Source organism: Pteropus vampyrus, unplaced genomic scaffold (assembly GCF_000151845.1).
Source record: "Pteropus vampyrus isolate Shadow unplaced genomic scaffold, Pvam_2.0 Scaffold402, whole genome shotgun sequence".
Lineage (NCBI taxonomy): Eukaryota > Metazoa > Chordata > Mammalia > Chiroptera > Pteropodidae > Pteropus > Pteropus vampyrus.
The window spans coordinates 506,477-513,951 of NW_011889183.1; positions in this window are offsets into that span (position 1 = coordinate 506,477).

Genomic DNA, 7,475 nt, shown 5'->3' on the forward strand with positions numbered 1-7,475 from the left:
AAGAAAACCCAAACACGGATTTCCACAGCCTCGAAATAAACGTTTTGCGTGGGGACGCGGCGCGCCGACACCCCCGAACGGAGCTATCTCCAGCAGGCGCCCATGGCACATTCCTCTAAATTTCACTTCAATTAATCTCTGGAAATTCGGTGTCTGATCCCCGTGACAGTAGCCTCTGGCTTCTTCAGAGTGACTGCAAGGAAAAATTATCTGACACATATCAAACAAGCCAGAAACGACACTGGACAGCATTAATCAAAACTTTCTCATTTCCCGAAGAATTAAGCATTAAATAATTAATCCCAGCACTACAGGCAGCTGTAGAGGAGGCCGCGTGCCTCCCTGCTGGTAAGAATTTGTCCTTGTCTAAAAGACTAGATTGATATATTTATTATTTATCAGATTAATCATGGCTGGGGACATTATAGATTAGCGGCCGGCCGGCCGTCAGGCGTCTGGCCCTTATCTGAGCAGAAGCTCCAGCAGCGCAGCGCCGGAGGCCGGGGCGGAGGCAGCTGCCCCCGGGCTCCCTCGGCTGGAGGGGAAGGGGCTCAAACGTTGTTTTAAAAGGACAAAGAGGGGCACAGAGGGGGCGAGCAGACAAGGGAGGCGGCCGAGGCAGGCGGGGCGGAGGGCGGGCCGGAGTGCGGGCCCACGGGAGACAGGGCCGGTCAGGGACTCCGCTGGCACTGGCCGCCGCCAGGCTGGGGGGTGCAGGCGTGTGGACCGCGCCCCTTCCCGGGCCCCTGCCCCCCCCACTCCCTAGTCTGCCCCTCAAGGCCCCTCCTGGGATGCAGCTTTTTCCTGCCTTTGGCTAATATTTGTTCACAGGCTGTGTCCCCAAGCGGCTGGTGGAGGCATCTTGGGCGCGAGTGCGTCGGCCTTAACGCAGCAGGCGCGAGCTGGGAGCTTGCGGCGTGGGAGCTGCGGGCAGGGGAACGAGGGCTTCCTACCCACGCAGAGTCAGTGTCCCCCGCTTCCTGCTGGACCCGACCAGCGAGGCCAGCTGTGGACACCGAGCGCAGTCATGCTCACCGGCAGGGAGGGGCACTCGTGTCCGCCCACCCGCCCTCCCGCGGTTTCTCACAGGCAGTTTAGGGGAACTGGGTGCATCTGTCTAAATCAATGGTCTTTCTGCAGGACAGCTCAGAGTCTCTCCAGGGAGATGGTGCCTGGGGCTCTGGATGGCCCTGGGGGACAGGGCGTCCCCAGCTGGGGATCAGCACGCGCACAGTGCCGGGGCCGGGATGCTGGTCCCTGCAGAGCACAAGGCTCTCAGGCTCTCTCTCCAACAGTGGCCCGCCTCTCAACCAAGGGCCTGGCCCGGCTCAGACCCGGAAGGAGTGGGGATGACTCTGGACGTCCACCGCCCACACCTGTCTTTTCTGAAAGCCTCAGGTGAGGAAGCCCTGCCTGGCCGGGTGAAGTCACACACCTGTGGGCTGAGGAGGCCGTCCCAGCTCCCTGCACCCCATAACAGCCTCTGGCGACACTCCGTGACATCTGTGCAGTGAAGCTGGGGACTACAGTCCTGTGACGTCTACTCGATGTCTTTATTTCCCACGTAAAACTCAGCGGACTGTGATTAACACGTAATAAAAACTGTACATGCTCGTGGAGGCTAATGCTGCACACAAGTCACATTTACACTGAGAGCAAAGCCCTCAGCTTGCTCACACACTTGTTCAGACAATGCCCCCCATTCTCTGGGTGTGGGGACCTCATCTCCAGCTCCTTCCAGGATCCCCTTACCCTGACCACTCCTGGGCACACATCTGTCCATGTGGTCAGTGATGACAGCTACAAGCCGGCGGCACCACAGGCCCACATCCCCTCCCTCTGTACTGGTGGTCATCACTGCGCCCACCATGGACGACCCCAGCCCCGCACTGCAGGGCCGGCCGCACGGTGGTCTCCCTTGGGGGAAGTGCAGGTGACATTGGACATGGCTCTCCCGGGGACAGTCTGCAGTTGGAGTGGGAAACCAGTCTGCTTCCTACGGCTGGTCCGACGGGGCTGGCGTCCAGGGTTTTCTCTGCGTTTCCAAAAGCATCACCATTTTCTTAAGCGATGTTTGTTTCACCAAATTAAGATAAAATATTCTGTTTTACAGATGGAAAAACTAAGATACTGACAGTTCGATGCGACTTTTCTGTTGCCACACCCCGTGCAAAACAAACGTAATTTCGCCACAATGTCACCCATTTCTCTCGCTGTAAGTTAAACAACACCTGATTGAAAAATATATATTAACAGTCCACGCGTGCCTCGGAGGCCCGGCACAGGACTGTCACCCGTGGGCTGGAGGAGGCCGTGAAGCGCATGAATAATTTAATTTCCATTGTCCAACACCTGGGCAGACGTTTTTAAGTCACCTATTTATTCCTTTTAGTTTGACTAACTGGACATTGTTCTCGTCGTCGTCAGCAAGGCAGACATGTCCCAAGCAGGCTGTGGGCTGAGCCCTGAGTCCAGATGCCATCACACAGGTGTCCCCCGCAGGCGAGCAGGTGGGACAAGGGTGCCGAGCGCAGCCTGCGGTGGGAGGTGCACCAGGTGGGAACGGCAAGCCCCCAGCTGCTGGTGGGGGGATCGCCGCGTGCGGGTAGTTGGGGAGTCACAGAGGCCCCCGACACAGGCCCTCAGAAGCCACTTGTGGGTTGATGTGGCGGCAGCGTGACACGGAACACGGGGCTGCTGGATCAAGTCCCTTCGACGCACAGCAAAGAGTCTCAGGGAGGAGCCGCTCGGGGGTCTGAGCTCACGCGTCAGCCTGACATGAAGCAGGCCCGCCACAGGTCTGTCCAAGAATCCGCAAAAGCTTCTGTGCAGTCGGGTCTGGAATGCGCCATGGAAAACCCCAAAATTCCCCGAATCAGTGACTAATCGTGCACCCGAGAGAGCACCCCTGGCCCCCCCGCCATTCCTCCCCTGCCACCCCCTCTGCCCGACCCCCCAGGTACAGCACCTGCCTCCCCTCCCGCTGGGAGTGCTTCTCCCCCTCCTGGGAAAGCCTGCCCTGCTCCCCGCCTATGCGGGCACCGCCGGAGGCCCCTCACCCGCTCGCCCACACCCCTGTCCTCAGGCAGCTCAGAGTCGGGGACCAGGGCAACGCCCACCACGGCGGTGGGCCCTGAGTCACCTCCCACGCCCAGCTGTCACCCTGCAGGGGCTGGGCCACGTGGCTCCAGCTCAAGGGAGCCGGCGCTAGCCGTGTTGAATCAGCCCAGCTCTGAAGCCACCCGTGCGGACTCCAGGAGCTGAGCCGGTATGTCCATGTTTGACTCGAGATCCTGGACGGCTACCGCATGGAGCCCAAGTAACCCCAGAGAAAATGTCTTCGGAAGAACGCACAGCGTGAGTTTAAAGCCAAACCGAGCTCCCCGCCACCGCTCACCAGGGACAGGTGGGGAGAGGGGCTCAGGGTTCCTTCCTGCTTGGGGAGGCCGGAGGCCAGCAGGACCCAGGGCAGCTGCAGAGCCTCAGGGAGCTGGGAAAGGTGATAAGGATTATAAGGCGAGGGTTTTAATGAATGATTTGAATACACCGAAACAATTTATAATATTCGGATAAGCGAAAATGACCGCGATTAACCCAAGATGAAGGAAGTTTCAGGTAATCAGTAATGATAAATGGCACTAAAAAAATCAATCAAAGACTTTCCTCCATCACAGTTTCAAGGGCAAGGTGGATTTACTGGCAAATTCTATCAGAATTTTAAGAAGCATTTTATTCCAGTACCACATAAATTGCAAGAAAGTTAGAAAAAGACAGACAGAAAAGCTACTCATTTCTATTTATGAAAATAACACAAACCTGGGTATGAAAACCTGACAAGGGAGAGAGACAGTGGGAGATCATAGCTCAGCCTCATGGGTGAACTCACACGCCATCAGCGAGACGAACTCCTAAATAGTCCAGGACTTGGCAAGCCAGTTGTTAAAAACGGCCTGTAGAAAACTCAAATTCTGCAAATGTAATGTTAAATAAATTGTTTGTTTAAAAGAAACTAAGAAACGCTCACTTCGTACTCTCGATCGACTGTGCCGCGGTCTCGCGAGCCCTCGGCAGGACGGGGGATGTCATGTCGGACGCTCGCCGCCCCCTGGGGTGTTCACGCCCGGTCCCTGCAGACGCTGCAGACCGCATCCTGTTCATCGCACTGCTTTGCTGACCATCTAGACTGAGAAAGGTGGTGGAGGAAAGGCTGGAAACGCCTGGTAAACTTCGGGGCGCAGGCCTTTAGCGATTTCGTCGTGACCAGCACACGTACTGACCAGAGGCTCTCTCGGTGTGTGAAGCTGCCGTCTGGCTCCGTCCTCGGCAAACCAGGAGCTTCTGACACAGCGTCGGCCAACACTGGTCTCGTTCACGTGGAGACGGTGGCCGGTCCCAACTGCAGGGCGGTTGCAGAGTTGAGAGCCTGGCAGATCCGGCTACACATCCGGAGAGCTGCTTGCTATCTTGGCATTTACAGTGAAGTGAACTGTATTATTATTTACAATTGTGTGCTGCACGTTTTCTATACAGGTAGAAAAGGGAAATTTATCTAACAACTTACGTATGTATATGTTTGCTTGTAACTTTTCAGATAGCTGGGAATTGGCCAACACACCACTGCACCAAATGCTAATGGGTCCAATTCAACAAATCTACCAAATCAAAACTGATTTATCAGAAAAGAGTGAGGTGGCTTAATTTAACAACATGCTTCTTAATACATTATCTCGCATTGACAGGTTAAGTATTAGGCCACACAGTCACATAAAGAGATGTTCAAATGGCAAACCATGAATGCCTCCGCATATTAATTAGATGTCACAGTCCTCATGTGTTAATGTTGTTAATTAGCGATATTCAATTAGCCTATGTCATTAATGGAAAGTCTCCTCACCTGCCGATCTTGCGATTTCGCTGGTCGTTGTTTGTTTGTTGTTTGTCGGATCCGTTAAAGACGACGGGGACAGTGACACAGCAGAACGTGGTGGAGATGCGTGCACGCACGTGAGCAGATCGCTGCTTGGGGCTTGAACCGCGCCATTTAGAACACGCGACGGGCGGCCCATGCAGAGAAAGGTACCGTCAGAAACCCAGGGATGTAGCGAGTCTGGGTCAAGGCAGAAACTGAAAACACATCGTAGTTTTTTGTTTTGTTTTGTTTTGTTTTGTTTTTAATTTAGCGAATTAGCAGGAGAACCATTTCGGAGGCAAATGCAACAGAATGTTTCTTAAAATTTATCTGAAATAACAAAAGTACCACAAATAGCTTCTTCTCTCTCTGCCCCCTCTCTTTTTTTGTAAAGACCGATGATTAAATCCAGAAGATTGTGAAACACGTTTTGAGGTTATTATTATTACACTTCGGCTTCGATGCCAGAATCCATAATGAAGAGAACAGGTGTCCAGGATGCGAATGCCCGCACTTGCCACGTGATGCTGAGGGGCTGCAAACAGGTGGGCGCCAGTCGTTGTGATAACCAGAGAGCTTTAAAAGCTAAACATAAAAAAAAATGCAGACGCACGAGGTACTAGGGAAAAACAGGGTCACCAATCTCTGGGTGCAAAAGGATTTTCCAGATAGGGAAGGTTTTGAAGAAATATGCAAATGCGTATGGATAACTTTGACCATTAAACAATTAAACTAAGTGGCAGACACACAGAAAAAGTATTGCAATAAATATAATGTTTAAACATCTCTTATAAATCAGTGAGAAAAATAGTCAGACAGACCTCGACGGAAGAGAGAAAGCATAGGAACGTAGCTCGGAGAAGTCCGTTTACGAGAACGCCAATCAGAGCCATCGCTCACTACGTTAATAAAAATGATCGGGAAATAATGTCTGTCACCTGTAAGATTTGTGAGTTTTTGAAAAATGGGAATATCGGCGGGGCCGAGGCTGTGCTGACGTGGCCTCTCACGCTGCTGTCACATAGCATATTCCCTGATTTAACATAAGAGGGATTTTCAAATTATGGAATAAATCCAAACTTATTGTAGAAATTGTCACTGGGAAAAAGGTAAAAGAGAAAAATAAAAGCAAATTACAGGTGAACTGTTTATACCGCCTTTTCCTGCGGCCGTTTTCACGTGTGAGCGCGTGTTCTCACATTTCCATTTATGCACACGTGAAATACGTGTCTACATTCTGTGTACACGGAGAAATAGATTTACATTCCGCTACGCATGGGGATGCATTTCTACAGGAAGCAGACACGTCGCGTGTGTTGATTTTGTGTCGCCTGTTTTACTACTCGACATGTACCTACTGCTCTCGCCATTTTTTAAACAGCCGAACAAACGCGCAATGAATGGCTTCGCACTGTCCTGCTTTGTGAACCGTTTTATGTAACTCTCCTCTGACGTCTACTATGTGGGTTCTTTTAGAGAATTCACTCCTGCAGGCCCTTCTGCAGGAAGTGACTTCAGACGAGTGACTTTGGGACATCTGGGACCGCCGCGTCCCGTAGCTCCTGCCTGGGTTGTGGCGGGGTTGCTGGTCCCACAGGGCTCCCAGGAGGAGCAGGAGCCTCTGGGCTGAGCAGGACCACTTCCGCTACCTGGACCAGGAGACCGAGACGCCAAAGGTCCCTGCAGAGTCATGCATGACAGCGACAGGCCAGTGGCTGCTGTAACACCCGTGCCTGAGCAGCCTCTCATCCACACCTGAGGACAGACAGCACGTGGCAAACGACATTGCCACGCTTCCGGGGTGATGCGCTGGGCAGTTTTGTTTTCTTGGAGCACGTCACCTGCAAAGCGACATATAGATTCACGCGTTTCACATCACAAAAGATGTTCTCACACCTTTCCACTTTTGAAGTCCCCGTAGGTCTTACATGTGTCCCTTCAAGAGTCCTGTGATGTAGGACCCTGTCCTGGCCATCACCATCGGGTCTGCCGGCTTGCCTACTCAGAAGCTTCATGTCATCGATTTCACTCGTTTCAGTGGGAGCCCAGAGAGCGCTTTCGTGTTGCTACTTATTTAACTTTAAAAAGAACAACCTAGGCAAAAAACAGAGCTGTAGAAATTAAGATAAAAAAATTAGCATTTCCGCCCACACGAAGAAGTGGCGTTTGCAATCATCGCTATGCTTTGATAATAAGGGGAGTCTAATCTTATTTTAGTTTTAAGAAATAGGACATTCATCTTATTAAAAATAAATATTTTATACATGTTTTCATAATTTCCTTCGTAACAGATTGCGGTTAGAATCGTTCGCGTGCTCCATCTTTTCCCACTTGGGGCTGGTTACAGAGTGTGATTATTTCTTCATTGAAGTCGTTCCATCCCACTGAGCAATAATACTTTGAATTTGTATCATTAATTTCGTACCTGACCCTGAGCTATATTTTTATTACATTAAAGAGTTCTGCAGTAGATTGTGTTCATTTAGAAATAAGAATTAGAAAAAAAAAAAAAAATCCAGCGGCGTGGACGCGGAAGGGCCGTGAATTCTACCTGCACGTGTTCTTC